Consider the following 13,476-nt stretch of genomic DNA (forward strand, 5'->3'; position numbering starts at 1 on the left):
CTATAGTAAAAGAGTGCCATCTGCTGGCCAGGAATACAGACTCTTTCAGAAGTTTCCAATGCAGTCTCTTCACTGCATTTCAGTGTCTAGACAGTGTTCCAGAAAGGGCTGACATACCATATTCTAAACTTAAAAATAATTATTATTAAATGCTTCTTCCCTTCCGAACTCCATACTAAACAAAGTTAATACAAAGACTCCTCCTGAACCGATCCACTAAAACTGCTTTCATAGATTGAACAAAAAATAAAAAGCACTATGTGCCAGGCATTAAGTATTTAAGGATGAACACCCGTGGGAGAGATATTTTGGTCATTAAGAATTTCCTCAAATGGATACAAATTCTCATGCCCATCTTGGGTCTGAAACAAAATACCAAGAATAGCTTCATAACCTTCAGCACTGGATGGCCGTCTGGAATAGGGTTATACGTTCACTCAGTATGTGCTAATAAGCACGGTGGTGTATATGGCCTTCAGGCCCAATGACAAACCTTCGGGCTATTTTCTGGAACAGACTTTACTGGAGAATTGACTGGAAAAGAAGAATAAGTAAGACAGTAGCAGAAGATGAAAGTTAGGAGCAAATGGTATAAATCAATAGTCATGGATAAGCACAGTGTTCCAGAAGGCTTCTCTCATCCATGTATGTGTTCACTGAAGTTTCCATTAGAATGAAGGATTGCAAGAAGTCCTCTCTGCCATGTAATCAGTATTACCAGAAGTGACAGAGGGAGCTTAAACAATTGGTAGTAGGACTGCTGTGAAGATGGAGCAGAATTCTGAAGGAGGGCAGGCAAGGAAGTGCTCCCTAAACGTCAGCTCAGTTTCAAAGCCACATCTCTGAGGTGACCGTTAGTGTAACTGGGTTCTTTTCAAACATACTCACTGAAGAATACACCTGAAAGTCAAAGAGCAGTAATCTTCCCAAACATGAAAACAAAATGTCCTTTAAGTAAAGGAGTATATGCTCAATGCCATTTGGTGGTTTTAATTTAGAAACTTTTTAACAAGATACAGTTTTTTAAAAAACATACAGAAGGACATAAATGTGACACGGAACTTCTTCTCTTTAGCATATCCTCAGAACAGAGCAGCCTCTGTCAAGATGGAGGTTATTTCACAATCCCAGTCCAGACTGAGTGTTTGTCTCTGCATGTTCCCATGGCACAAGGTGTTCAACTCCAGCAATACCATTTCTCTGTATTCAATCCGCTTGCCTACTCCTCTAGTTTGTGAGCTATATGAGAGCAAGGATAGGGTCTTATATCTATACCCTAACACCATATCCCTCTAACACATAGTAAATATTAATGATTGTAGTTTGAGGCATGCTGGACAGCCTCAGCCTCAGAAAGTCAGCTTTCCCCATTCTTTCTTATACCCAAAAGTTCTACTGAGGGAATCAGTCCTTGGTGTTCTTTACAATAGATTAACTTATTCTGAACCAGACCACCCTAGCCATAGCTGATTAGGTCAAAATGGCCACTTGCTCCATGGGCAGTCAATTTCTATACTTGAGAACAATCAGTGATAGGAGTACCTTGTCCAAGACCAATAATTCTCATTAATTAAAAACAAGTAGGGTCTCTCTGTTGAAAATTTGTCTTCAATACACAGAAAAAGTCATTAGCTAGTAATGATGGGCTAAAGTTAAAAGATACAGATGGAAAAGCAAACCACAGAGGCCATGAGGTAAGAGCAGTCATGATGAGTAAACAAAAACTGGATAAAAGAAAAGAGGGGTGAGAGAATATATTTAGATGTGGAAGTAATTAATTACTGTTTCTGGTGGATAAAAACATAACTTGTTCAGTATAGGCTCCTTGGACCCCGAGTAGCCCATAATACATATTTCTTTAACCAAACATGAATCAAGCACCTACCATGTGCTAAATATCACATGAGTTTTAGTGGTGAACCAGACAAATCTATTTTGTTTCCATGGAACTTCAATCTAGCTTAGAAGCTTAGAATCTAGACATGGAAGACATATTGAACAAGTAAAAATTATTGTGATAAGAATTATAAAGGTGTAAAGGTAGGCTCTCATAGAAATATATGCTACCTTGAATTACATTATCCACTGAACTATTTTTCATAAGATGCTTGATTATATGGACTTCTTTGAATTCTTAAAAGGCCTAATTCACATTTCAGACCCCCATCATCCTTATTCTCATACAAATTGGCTCCTAAGCACAAGGAAGAGATCACAAAATCTAAATAAATGCCTTATTTATAAATATAAAACACAGCGCTAATTCAGATACAGTTACATGCAACTCCTACTACCACTACAAGTTAACAGTTATTAATAGATTGTATTTCCAATGTGCCAGAAATTTTTCAAAGTGCTTTATAATACCAATTCATGTTCATCATCACAACAAAGCCTATACAATCAGAACAATTATTACTAGGCTCATTTTACACATGAGAAAACTCAGGCAGAGAGAGGTTATATAACGCCCAAGGTCAACGGCCAGTAAGTCGCTGAACCAGGATTTGAACTCAAGCAGTCATCCTAGAGATCAAATTCAATTTTATTCAATGTCAAATACATATTAAGCATGTCTTATATGCAGGCACTATTTGCCAGGTGCTGATCTAGGGCAGGTGTCCCCAAACTTTTTACACAGGGGACCAGTTCACTGTCCCTCAGACCATTGGAGGGCCGCCACATACTGTGTTCCTCTCACTGACCACCAATGAAAGAGGTACCCCTTCCTGAAGTGCGGCGGGGGCCGGATAAATGGCCTCAGGGGGCCACATGCGCCCCGTGGGTAGTTTGGGGACGCCTGATCTAGGGGTTTGAGATACAACAAAGAACAACACAGAATATTTACCATCTTGGCCAGGCTGGTCTTGAACGCCTGACTTCATGAGCCACTTGCCTCTGCCTCCCAAAGTGCTGGGATTACAGGCGTGAGCCCTGGTGCCTGTACCTTTTTGAGAATATTTGCGTTTATATGCATAAGTGATACTGGTCTGCATTTTTTAAAGCAGTAAAAGCATATAATAAAACTTATCATATTAACCATTTTCAAAAGTATGGTTTAGTAGTGTCAAACATATTCACAAAGTTGTGAAACAGATCTCCAAAACTTTCATCCTGCAAAACTATAACTCTATGCAGATTAAACAATTGGCCTTTTCCCTCTGTCCCCCAGCCCCTGGTAACCTCCACTCAAGTTCCTGCTTCTTGGAATTTGACTACTTAAGATACCTCATGTAAGTGGAATCATACACTATTTGTCTGTCACTGGCTTATTTCACTTAGCATAATGATCTCAAGGCTCATCCATGTTGTAGCATTTGACAGGATTTCCTTTCTGTTAAGGCTGAATGATATTCCATTGTATGTACATAACAGATTTTTTTATCCATTCACCTGTTGATGGACATTTGGGTTGCTTCCACCTCTTGACTATTGTGACTAGTGCTGCTATAAACATGGGTGTGCAAATACCTGTAATTTTCTTTTCTTGGTATCAGTGTACTGGTTTCATAGAAAGAGAGTGTTCCCTCAGTTGTATTTTTTTGGGAGAGTTTGAAAAAAAAATAGTATTAATTCTTTTTTAAATGTTTTGATAGAATTCACCAGAGAAGTGATCTAATCCTGGAATTTTCTGTTGGAATGTTTTGATTACTGATTGAATCTCCTTACTTGTCATAGGTTTGCTCAGCTTTTCTATTCCTCTAAGTTATCTAATTTGTTGACATACAATTGTTCATAGTATTCCCTTATAATTCTTTTTATTTCTGTATGTTTCATGGTAATATCTACACTTTCATTTATGATTTTAATTATTTGTGTATTCTCACTTTTTTCTTCGTGTAGCTAAAGGTTTGCCAATTTTGTTGATCTTTTCAAATAACCAACTTTGGGTTTCACTGATTCCCTTTATAGGTTTTCTATTCACTATTTCTTTTATCTCTTCCCTAATCTTTATTGTTTCCTGTCTTCTGATAGCTTTGAATTTACTCTACTCTCCTTTTTCTATTTCCTTATGGTGTAAAGTTAGGTTGATTTGAAATCTTTCTCTTGTAATGTAGGCATTGGTAGCTATACATTTTCTTGACTGCAATCTATTCTTCATTTGCCTCCAAAGTATTTTCTAATTTCTTTTGTGATATCCTTTTCGAATGACTCTTTAAGAGTGAGTTAAGTTTCCACATATTTGTGAATTTTCCACTGCACTCAGACTGGTGACAGAGTGACAACTGGTCTCAATAAATAAGATAATAAAATAATTTATCAGTCCAACATGCATCAAGGCAGGTCTAAGGGTAGTATGGAATAAAGATCCAACTCATATTGTGAAAGGCAGGCTCTTACTTAGACTGTTAGAGTTTCAGTCTGGCACAGAACTAAGCCACATGAATAAACAGTCATGATGGAGGGATGAAGGCTATGCATGGATCCATGGACTCCCACTCTTCAAGCTGATCCAATGCTGCCTCTGGCAAATGTCTAAACAAGACCAACAATGAGCTCCTGATATACCATCCCTGGATGAGATCTCTGACATATTGATTATCTTGGGCCTGTCTGACCCTAGAAAACGTTGCAATCAAGCTTGACTCGAACAGACATATTTTGAGGGTATGATGTTTCCTTTCCTGCCAGCAAAGCCTCAGCATCTGGGTGCTACAAAGTGTGATCCACTGTCATGGAATCCTGCACAAAATCACATCAGACCAAGGAACTCACAGCAAAAGCAGTACGCCCCTGGGTACATGATCATAAGATCCACTGGATTTATGACATGACACATGGCCCAGAAGCTGGTCTTTTGAAGAGACAGCTGAGGAGCAAGTTTGGAGACAAGGGTAGGGCTGCATCCTCCAAGATGAAGTATATATATATATATATATATATATATATATATATATATATATATAACTAATCACTATACAGTACTCTATCCTCAACAGACGAAATACATGGATCTGGAAACCAAAGGGTAAAAGAAGAAATTATCCTTTGGTCATCACTTCTCACTCACTCAACTCCAGCCTCTGTGGTAGAAATCCTATTTTTCAGAAGGAAATGCTTCTTCAGCAGACACAGTAGAAATTCCATTAAACTTAAGCTGTGATTGCTACACAGTCACTTTGGGGTCTGTGTGCTGAAAGGTCAAGGAAAACAGTCTCTATCCTGGCAAGAGCAACTAACTCAAAGCATCAGGAAAAGGTAGAGTTGCTGTTCCACAATGGGTACAGAAAGATATATGTTTGGTACCCAGGTGATCCACTGGAGCATCTTTTAGTAATTCCTTGCCCAATTCTGAAAGAAAATGTTAGGTGCAGCAGCCACAGCTTGGGAAGCACATAATGGCCAGGGCCCCGACTCCCTAGGGAAAGTCCCCAAGGGCTTTATATTCTGAGAGAAGATATACCGTGTTACAGCAAACCACTGTAGTTATTAATGTTTTTAATGAATTTATACAACTATTACAAACAGGAAAGGAACAATAAACATAAACAACCAAAACAGTAATTCTTGGTTGATGGAGAGACAGAGCTGAGACTCGGATGAGCACAGGGAATTTCAACAGTTTGGCAATCCCTCCAGAAGAAAACCCCAACATGAGGATTTGAGCATAAGTAGTTTATTCAGGAGGTTATCACAGGAAACACTAGTAAACTACTTGTTTCACTGCTAAGCATGGAAGACAGATGGAAAGGAAGTAAATCTATACAGGCTAAGTTAATAAGCGGGTTATTACTGTGGACAACTGGAGCTCAATTTCACTTGAAGACTATTTCCTCTTGGAGATGGTATAACCGCAATTACATTTGCACCAATCTAATAAAATATCAAAGTCTTCTTACCTGAAGACAGGGAGCTTGGATATTTATCCACCGCCTTTTGCCCATTATTAGGTGAGGGTTGGTCCTGGTAGCCTTACCTCCTTGGCAATTCCAGCTTGCCCTGCCTGCAGGAGACACACATATTTCTAAGGCTAGAGGAGTGCACAGAGGCATATCATCTCAGGTGCTTGGAGGAGGCAGCCATTCATGCCTTTTACAAATACGGAGAACCAAGGAGATATGCCTTCTATTATACTAGTCTACTTTTTAAATTGGAGGTAGTCAAAAGGGTATTTATTGTATTATTTGCCCTAAACACATGAAATTTATATTAAGTAAACTTATACACATTCCTTAAGTTACCATTTTATTCTTTGCAAGATGTTTGTTAGAAATGTGGACTTCTTAATATGTTTTTATTTTCATCCATCTTCTGCTCATTTGCAGCAATGGACCCATAGACTCCCTTGTGTCATTGGGCTGTAAATCGTTATTTGAAAAAGTTGGGCCTTCATTGCAGAAAGGCAGGTGTCATTCAGTTTATATATGGTATTTGCCAATCAGAAGGAACTAATTTGCAATAACTCTTTAGATAGTATATTTTAGGAAAATAGCATGATATGAAATTAAACTTGATTTATGTTTTTTTTTTGTTTTTTTTTTGTTAGCATGTGGCTCATTTTTACATAGTAAGATTTTGGCGGTCGGGGTTTCAGAGTTCACATATCATAAAGTATGAAAGCTTTTCTGATTACAATTAATTCAAATTCCAATTACAGTATCCCAAGCAGAAACAGTTCTATAAAATCCCCAACTGTGTGGCTAGTATGTTAGTTTTGATTATTAAGCCAAACGCACTATAGGCTAGACTTAAAAAGGAGGTTAATTCAACTGACCAAGGAAAACAGAGCTGACAACTGGAGTATACTTTGCAGAACAATACATTACCATTGGACTCAAGGGAGAAACTGGGAAACCTGGTAATTTGCACCTGGTTACACAAATGGCCAAAGGTGCCTGAATTATTTTAGAGAATTATGGTCATCCTTTCAAAATCCTTAGAGCCAATAGCTCTACATAAGGTAGTTAAACAGATACCAATTATTTATTGACTCTATTACCCCTTTAATAGAACAGTTTTTTCAAAAAATTGAAAAAAGTTTTTCAAGGTTTTGAAAAAAAATCCTATGCCTATAATACAATGCATATCTGTATTCTTTAATAGGAAGTTTAATATAGGGCTCTGTCAACAACTACCTCCAAGGTAGCTGAAGGTTAATAAATCACATTTTACAAAGGAATGGACAATTCAGTAGCTTGAAGGTCCTTAATTTTTTTCTGAACAAGACCAGATACATCAGTCTATATCTGAAGGGAGGTCTCTACTTACATTGTCTACAAATTGACCAGAAGCTGTGGAATAAGCTGTTTCAAATAGTTCACAAAGGTTAAATCTATAGAGGTAAAGATGAGGGCATAACAGAGATGTTGGTAACATAACATGTTTAGTGGGACATTTCTAACAGTGATTATGAGAGTAAAATGCACTGTGATTCCCTTTAATTTTACTTACAATTTTTGCTCCAGGCCTGTTTGTTGCGGCACACCAACTTACTACTTCCTTTGTAACTGTAAACATTTCCATTTCATAGTCATTAGTTTAACTCTAAAATGGATTAATCGTTAGGATTTGAAGATTCTATTTCTCCTTCATACACAAACTCAATAAATGGATGGATGGATGGATAGATGAATAGATGGATGGATAGATAAATGGATAGCTGTAATTTAAATTAAAGATTTTGACTGATACAACAATATGCAAAATACATTTCAAAGTGAAGTGTTGGACTAGAGGGCCTAAATTTCAAGGATGGTGACTGATATTAAGTTCTAATACCCACAACATAGATATGAAAGATGATGGCAATTGAGATAACTTTTTTGAAAATTATTTCAGTTGAAAAATAAATGTACTGTGAAGGAACAGTGATGGCAGTTGTCTGCAATACATGTCAAGATGGTCACTGAACTCCATAAGGATTTCCTGCACAATCTCACACATAAATTTTTGGTATCTTGTTCATCATGGTTTTTCATATTAATAATTATTTTAAAGAATTGTATTAAGGTATGTTTATCTTGGCTGGGCACAGTGGCTCACACCTGGAATCACAACACTTTGGGAGGCCAAGGCTGGCAGATCACCTGAGGTCACAAGTTCGAGACCAGTCTGGCCAATGTGGAGAAACTCTGCCTCAACCAGAAATACAAAAATTAGCTGGGCATGGTGGCATGTGACTGTAATCACAGCTACTTGGGAGGCTAAGGCAGGAGAATTGCTTGAACCTGGGACGTGGAAGTTGTAGTAGTAAGCTGAGATTGTGCCACTGCACTCCAGCCTGGAAGACAGAGCAAGGCTCCATCTCAAACGGAAGGCAGCAAACCACACTGCCAAGTGTGTACCTATGCAACAATCTTGCATGTTCATCACATGTACCCCAAAACCTAAAATGCAATAAAAAAAATAAAAAAAATTAAAAATAAAATAAAAATAAATAAAAAATGTGTTTATCTTGATTGCTCAGTTTTCTGGTACTTCCTAAAATTTTGCACTGAAATAAAATGTATTACTACTTTCACCCTAGTCCCAGCCCTGCATGGGGGCATACAGGGCAATGCCTGACCCTTACCACAGCCTGCCAAAGCAGCCTAAGACAGCAGGATAGAGGTGGGAGACTAGGAAAATACCCTACTCTGTTCTAATAGTGGGTCAAAATATGTGAATTCTAGGGATTAGACAAAGAACAAGAGGTAGAAGTATCAGCCTGTGGTCACTAGATATGAGTTGGTTAAGGAGCTGTGAAGCCAGGCTGACAAGTGGCTTATCCACATGGACTTTGAGGTCACCCAGGATGATGATGGGACACAGATGATGGTAAGCAAGTGCCAAGATTTTCAGTGACAGAAGGTAGATGATAATGCCAGAGGGAGTGGATGGTAGATAACATGACAAAGTAGACTCTCAAATGGGAGTGGTCTGCAGAAACAACATTTTATTTTGCAAAAGGCAGAGACATAATGGTTTGGATGTGGCAGTAAGGAGCTGTGATAATGCAAACCCATCATTTTCTACCTATTCTATGAGGGGCACAGGAGATGAGCAACCTCCGATCTACATTGCTTGAAAGGGACTCATCATTTTTGGGATAAACTCACGCTACTAACAAAAAGCCACAAATCCTTCATGCAAGATCATTCAATGGACACATGATTCTTCTAAAACGGCCATTTTCTTAGGCTGTTGTGTTATTAATGAGAGTTAGCAAGCCATACTCACTACTCTAGGGTAGACATTCTCCTGCACATTGCTGTACATTTATAATCTCTTTGAAAGAAAACCAACCAATCATCCAAGGCACAAACTTTAAAACATAATTAAATAGGTCATAATATTCCTAAAATTTAGAGGCTATTCATTAAAACAGAATGAAATAAACTTTGTCAGCAAACTTTAGAATTCTCTCTCATTCCCCATTCACTGCTAAGGATTTGACAGTAACCTTAAGACTTTTCTGCTACTCCTCCTATCTGTCCCTCAAATCCTTCTCTCATATGGCTCTGATAGAGACCTCTACATTTATACATGTAAAAAGCTAAACAACTTGAGATTTTAAAAATAGGATATATACATTCTGAGATGATTAGAATATACCTTAAAATGCTATTTCACAATAAGGATATATAAAGAATAATACTCTACAAATAAACACTCCCTCCTATTTTACAATGGGGTAAACGGATTTTTGTGATCTCTAAAACATTATTCCTTTGTGCTGAGATTTTAACATTCTATTGCCCTTGCTAATGATGTCACTGGACTTCATGATAACAATATTCGTTTGATTATGATGGATTAGCTGTTTCTTTCTTTTATGAGCTACTCTGAGATCTTTAGAAGGTCATTACACCTGGGAGAAGGAGGGTTGCCTCACTCACTCTTGGCAGTTCGAGGCAAGAATCTTTGAGCAATCAGCATCTAAACTAAGACCTGAAGCAACAGAGGCATGGACATTCAGGGGATTGGGGACTACAAGAAGTTTAATAGATCTAGATCTCAGAGTACACGGTAGGGAATGGAAAAAGTGATGGGAGACTTAAGTAGTGGCTTTGTAAACCATGTTAATGACTGGTTTATACTTCCCTTTGGAGGAATGAAATAGGGATCCACAGAAGTTTCTGCTGATTTCCACTTCTTCCAAACTACTACTGAGTGGGTTATGCTAACTGCAGAGCCCAGAGAGCGAGGGCATAGCTATAACTCTACCTCAATAGCATCTGTATCCACATGCTCACATACACTTAGTCCACTTGCGTCCCCAAAATTATCAAAATGCCAAAGAGAGGGCTGGATTTGCCCTTAGCTTGTTGGCTCAATCATATCATCAGTAGAAAAGGTCTGTAGGGAAATTGGCACACAAGTTCTGTATATTCTTTTCTAGATAGACTACAGGTAAGTGATAAAAACTGACAAGCTACAGAGCTGAGGAGCTGGAGAAGGAAAACTGTAAGGTTAAATATGTAATCTGAGCATTACGGAAAAAAAAAGCTAATGATGCTACTCTACAGAAATAACAGGATTTCCTACCTAATGTTAAATTAAGTCAATGCCACTGACAACTTTAAGACTGAAAGCTTAACATGCTTATTTTTGTTAGCCGGCTTGTATAAGCCCAAGTCCTATTTGCTTTAAATTGATCCTATTTGGATCCTTCTGAGAAGCTTAAAATGGCCATGAGACAGGGTGAGGTCATGGTGAAAATGATAAGAAGCCATTTTGGTTTCTTCTTGCCAGCCTTCCTTCTTGAGCCAGGCACTTTCATTTTAATTGCTGCGAGACTACATGGTAGAAAGATATAATCCCAGAGGGTGATACTGTGTAATAATATCCTTAGCAGGCAAACCCAAGGCATACCCAGTCCCAAGTTGATCACTAGTGCAAGTCACAAAATACCTAAGTAACTTTTAGGTGACTTTCTCATAAACACCAGATGACATGGATTTTCTTACCAAAATAGTGGTTTGAGACCCAGCATGCTTCTAAAATATCGTCATTGCTGCCGATTTCCTTTCTCAGTGAATTAGGAAGGAAACAAAGGTTTCTCTAAGTTGAGATCCGTAAGTTGTTCAGGTGGGTGCTTTATGGAATTTTATCAAAATAAATGATTTTGATAAAATTATTTATCATAAAGGTTTACTTTACAAGATAATTGCTATTGTGACATTTAAAAAATTGATTATTTTTAAATTTCCATTTTGACCTTTAAAAAATTAACTATTTTATCATAAAGTTTTACTTTACAAGATAATTGCTGTTGTGAAAAAGGGATAGGTCATGGTTTCATTTCCAAGATGTTATTTGATATATGCTATAAATTACTTTAGCTTCAACATAGTATGCCCTTTGAATTTAGAAAAACAATCTTCAGACAACATGCATTCTAACTCTTGAAATAATTATGCCCATTATACACACACACACACACACACACACACACACACACACACACACACAGAGTTATTATTAACATCTTTAATTTATTGATGAGAAAACTGAGGCTCAGAGAGTTGCGTAATCTGACAAAGATCATGCAGAGTAATGTGGTGTTTAGTCAGTACTGAAACCTGTCAATGGGTTTTGTTTCTAAAACACATATTCTTTTCACTGTAACACATTTCTATTTCAGTGACCAGATATACCCATTTTTCTGACCTAGAAAGAAAGACTGGATTCATCATCCATAGGCTTCTGAGTTGACAAATCACCATAAGCAGTTGACTACCTGAGAGACTCTTTAGTCTTAAGTTTTAAACAAACTTTTCTACTTCCCTCCAAGCTGAAAGTATATTAGGTTAATGGTTTCCAAATGATAAGGTATTAAATCATTGACAAAAAGAGAAAAAAATCACAATGCACCCAGTTTTGAAGTAAAGCTTAAATTATGAACATAAACAACTTTGCATAATGACCTTTGTCCCCAACACATGAGTATGTATGTGTGTCTCTTTTTCTTTCCCTTTTTGACATTAAAAGATTATTTATTTATTTTTTAGAGATGGGGTCTCTCTGTTGCCCAGGCTGGAGTGCACTGGCATGATCACAACTTGTTGCAATCTCAAACTCTTGGCCTCAAGAGATCCTCCTGCCTTAGCTTCCCAAGTAGCTGGGACTACAGGAATATTCCATTACATCTGGCTAATTTATTTTATTATAATTTTTAAAGCCAGGCTCTTGCTATGTTGCTCAGGCTGGTCTCAAACTGCTGTTCTCAAACTCCTGGCCTCAAGTGATTCTCCTGCCTCAGCCTAGTAGCTGGGATTACAGGCAAGAGCCAGTGCACCAGCAACTCCTTTCCTTTTTTAATGAAATAATAGAGCTAATAGAAGATAGTTTGCTTTTTAATGTGCTTACCTAATAAAATAAAAAGTTGGCAACTCAAAATAAAAAAAAATCAAACAATACAAAAGTGTTTAAAAGATTTTTAAAAATTAAAATATATAATAATATCAAAATTTAAAAACCAAGATTCTGTTTCCCTATGTTCTATTCAAATCTGTTAGATATGTCTTCCCCTGACCCTAAGTAATATCTTGGGCAAGCCCTAGAGCTTCTTTCCTGACTTTCAACATAGTATGCCCTTTGAACTTAGAAAAACAATCTTCACACAACATGCATTCTAACTCTCATACTATGTTAATAAGATGTTATCTGGTCACATTCAGCCACAATAATAGACTTATTTTAGTAATAAACATCTTAAGACCAGTAATCAAAACTCTTACTTCACACCAAGTTTCCTCCCCCAGCTTGGCCTGTTCCAGGTTGGCAGCCAGAAGTAGGGAAAGGAGAGACATGGTGACCTTTTCTTTGTACCTTTCTAGCTACCCTCTAGTCCCTGACCTCACATACATGTTGAGCTGTCGCTTCTGACTCTACTGGGTTTGGGGATGAGAGGCACTGAGAGTAAAACGAAGGAGTGGTTTTACTTAATGGCATAGTTAAAACTGGCTCTTGTTCTGTTTGCACATGGCAGATGTTTAAAGCTCATTCTTTCTTTTATGTGAGTTTTTATACTATCCAGCCACACTGATACCTCTTGAAATTTTGCTCAGTGGCCTATCACCATTCAAAATCAAGACAAAAATCAATGAGCACTTATTGGGTGTTGTGCACTGTACAAAGTGCCAGATATTTATCCCAACTCTTGGCAATTCTAAACACAGTGCAAAAAGACATGGTAGAAAACACATTTTATTAACTTTAACTTTTCAACTGTAAGATAATTGCTGTTGTGAAAAAGGGATAGGTCATGCTTTCATTTCCCAGATGTTATTTGCTATATGCTATAAATTACATTCGCTCCAATGTAGTGTGCCCTTTGAACTTAGAAAAACAATCTTCAGACAGCATGCATTCTAAATCTTGAAATAAGTATGCCCACAAATTGTAGTTTAAGACAGAATAAGGATGCTGTTCATGTTTTAATTCAGTTTAATTTCAGAAATCTCAAGAATGTACAGAAAGATATTTAAAATTGTTTGACATAGAGTAGTTAAGTGATCTCTGAACTTTAAACTTCCATGTCACAGTATGAAG

General features: G+C 37.4%; 1 long non-coding RNA gene across 5 annotated transcripts in view; it reads right to left on the bottom strand.

The window, feature by feature from the left end:
• LOC120367770 (uncharacterized) overlaps positions 1-13,476 on the bottom strand; it is an 82,713-nt gene that overhangs the window by 44,791 nt on the left and 24,446 nt on the right. The window lies entirely within an intron of this gene.

Source organism: Saimiri boliviensis, chromosome 3 (assembly GCF_048565385.1).
Source record: "Saimiri boliviensis isolate mSaiBol1 chromosome 3, mSaiBol1.pri, whole genome shotgun sequence".
NCBI classification, from domain to species: Eukaryota; Metazoa; Chordata; class Mammalia; order Primates; family Cebidae; genus Saimiri; species Saimiri boliviensis.